General features: G+C 31.1%; 1 long non-coding RNA gene across 1 annotated transcript in view; it reads right to left on the reverse strand.

The window, feature by feature from the left end:
- Nucleotides 1–2775, reverse strand: part of LOC133189965 (uncharacterized) — a 15673-nt gene extending 12898 nt beyond the window's left edge. Inside the window, exon 1 of the long non-coding RNA XR_009721542.1 lies at nt 2672–2775. This is a non-coding gene — a long non-coding RNA (uncharacterized LOC133189965). The remainder of the gene's footprint in view (nt 1–2671) is intronic.
- Between the last annotated feature and the right edge of the window lie 340 nt (nt 2776–3115).

The raw sequence follows: 3115 nt of genomic DNA on the forward strand, positions 1-3115 counted from the left end.
TCAGTGTTGCTTTACGATATATTAGTTTTAGTTTTATATCTAAAACAGTTGAAGCCAGTTCATTGTACGTATTTAAATATATTTGATCAAGGAAAATCCGACTTTTTTCCAACGTTTGTTTAAAATATATTGAAGAATGTATTATACATATTCCACCCCCACCCCCTCCTTTTATTTTCTTTAAAAGATGTAAGATCCGTAACAAGAATGTATGTTTATGTATTAAATTTGATGTAATGAAGCCACATTCATGAACTATTAATACATATATCAAAACAGTTATTTTGATTTCTGAAATGTGTTATTTGCGTGACTATTTTGTGTAATCAGGCAAAATACCAGTGTCACTTTCACCTTTGATATTTTCCCTGACCAAAAATACTGATCAACAGGGACCACATGTGTTTAAGTGCTAGTGACTATGTGTTTACCTTTGAGTTACAAATGGATTTATTTCTTCCGTGATGCATATTTCATTAAAAAGGAAGTTATTCTCTCGACATGTGCACATCCCTGTACCGATAGCAGTATTTCAGGTAGATTTTAAAGCATTCGATGCGTTTTCTCGGCATGCATGCATGTACATCTGAATTTGTTATACTTGAATGCATAAGTTGCATAGTATGTGCATATATCGTGTAGCAGGCATAATGCTCAATAGTACAGTGTTATTTGAAAAATGAGGTAGCATGTGGTAGCCTTTTCTTGTTTATTGTTCAAATATATGTGTGAATCAAACATGCACGTGCTATTTTGATTTTAATGCATTGCATCTAAATTATTCAAAATTTAAATACTTCTTTATGGTTTTCAGTAAAATTCCTAGTTTTTCAGATTTATGGTATGTTCCAAAACTGCTTTATCAGAGATGTGTACAGGTCTACATGTTTTTATGTCAGTTCATGGCGTGTTCCAAGACTTTGCTATCAGAGATGTGTACATGACGACAGCCAGGCTAGAAAATCACTCAAGTGTAACAAAGGCATCAGGGTCATCAGGGTTTATATAGCCGGTAAAATAAGAGAGCGAATCTGAAAGAAATATGGCGGAAAAAGGGAGTACGAGAATGAAATAAGTTGTACCAGGATGAAAATATCGCATATTTAAGAGTTCATGTCAGCTTTAAGGGGACCAGAGATATATGTATGATCCTTGAAATTTAAAATAATTATTGAGGTGACCAGATATTCAGGGTTATCCATAAGAAATGAAATAGAAATGGGACATTTTAAAAGTAGAAGGGTGTCTTGGATTCCTCTAGCTATGCTAAAGGGGGCTGAGGGGGGAATGCCAAAATAACAGGGGGATTATGTCATTACAGGTATGAAAATTCTCAGATATTATAAAGTTAAGCAACACATTTCCTTACTACAGGCAACTCCAAATGGCTCAAACTTCGATCTTTCAACGTTCTTGATTGCTTGAAATATTAGCCTTGGGTCTAGTAGCCCTTTTCACAAAAAAACTTAAGTTTTTGTGTAAGATTTTAACTTAAGAATTTCTTACGACAAGAACACATTCGTAGCAGATTGAAGTTAAGATTTTATTTACGACAGACTTCATCCCTAGCAACAACTTCAATATGCTTTATAATCCTTAAATAAGTGGGTGAAAATAAAAATAAAACTTAGTTTTTAACATTTGTCAGCATAACAAACATTATTGACAACAAATATCGAATGCAATCGTTTGTGAAGCAAGGAAGTTTAAAATCTATGTCACAATCAAAAGTCTGACGTAAAAGAAGGTCATAAGTGAAACTTACATCGTAAATATTTTGTAGTGTAATTCACTTAAATTTTTGACAATGATTGTGAAAAAAATATAAAATATTATTTGAAGTTGCTTTACAAAGTTCAATTTAACGTGTATTTTGGTATTCGCGGTTATATTTTTACAATAAAATCATTTTTAAAATACTTAAGAGAGGGTTGGGGCTCTCGTAAAGTTATGACAGATTTTGCACTTACGACTTTCTTCAGAATTTTTGTAAAAACGATTTTTATCATAAGTTTTCACTTAAGATAAAAATATGTTGTACGATTTTTTGTGAAAAGATCCACAGATTTTTTCCCTATATAACTTAGCAAATTTTCTCTTGATCTCTTAACTCTCAATCTCTCAAAACCCTCAAAGTTAAAATGCAGACCCGCTGTGCATAATCTATTGTATTTTACCATTGATACCTCAAAGTGGATATGTGTACAGCGTTACATAATTAACAACCTTACCTTCACCTTTAGAATATATTTCTTTACAGTGTAACTAAAAAATCTTTAAGGTGACCAGATTCTGAAATTATATATCATTCTTTCTACATGCAGTAAAACACGCTTATAGCTAACACACTTATAATGAATTGACTCTTAGAGCAAAGTGATTTTTATTCCCTGTGACTTTAAAATATATTGTAAACTTAATGGATATATAAACGAATTACACTTATAATGAAGCAAAATTTTCCATCCCTGGCACTTTGTTATAAGCATGTTTTACTGTAATTCTTACAAAATTTTGTGATAAAATATCAGGAAAAAGATGACTTTTGGTCACAAAACTCACCTGAATGGAATTGCATGCATAATTTTATTTTAAATTTCTTCAAAACTAAATATTCTAATGGTTAAATTTCATCAAACAAACAGCCCTAGGAATCAACACTTTAAATTACCTCAATTAAACACCAAATCCTCCTTCCATTCTCATAGTTGTACAACACTTCTTCATGTAAGTCCTTTCTTGTTAGCATGTATATGCAACTTTTTTCTTTTACCAAAACTTTTAATTCGATCCACTGATTGGTTTGTTTCATTTTCATTGTTGACATCTGTAGGGAAATAAAGGCTTCATAATTACAGGTATTTTAATCAAACTCAAAAGTACCTCTCTTAACAGATTATTAATCACTCTAAAATCTAAATGTTTTCCTTAACATGTAAATAAGTCATAACAAACACATTTTTAAAATATAAATATACATTTTTTTTTAATCTGTAACCTACTGTAGTAGAAAAGGAATGTATAAAGAAAATAAAAGGTTGGAATCGAACTAAGGACACCTGTTTCACTAGTCAAATGTTCTAACCATTGAACTATCAAGGCTGATTCATATAGT

This window comes from Saccostrea echinata, unplaced genomic scaffold, assembly GCF_033153115.1.
Source record: "Saccostrea echinata isolate AGI-Se365-2 ecotype Australia unplaced genomic scaffold, CSIRO_AGI_Sech_v1 ptg000001l, whole genome shotgun sequence".
In the NCBI taxonomy this organism is placed as follows: Eukaryota; Metazoa; Mollusca; class Bivalvia; order Ostreida; family Ostreidae; genus Saccostrea; species Saccostrea echinata.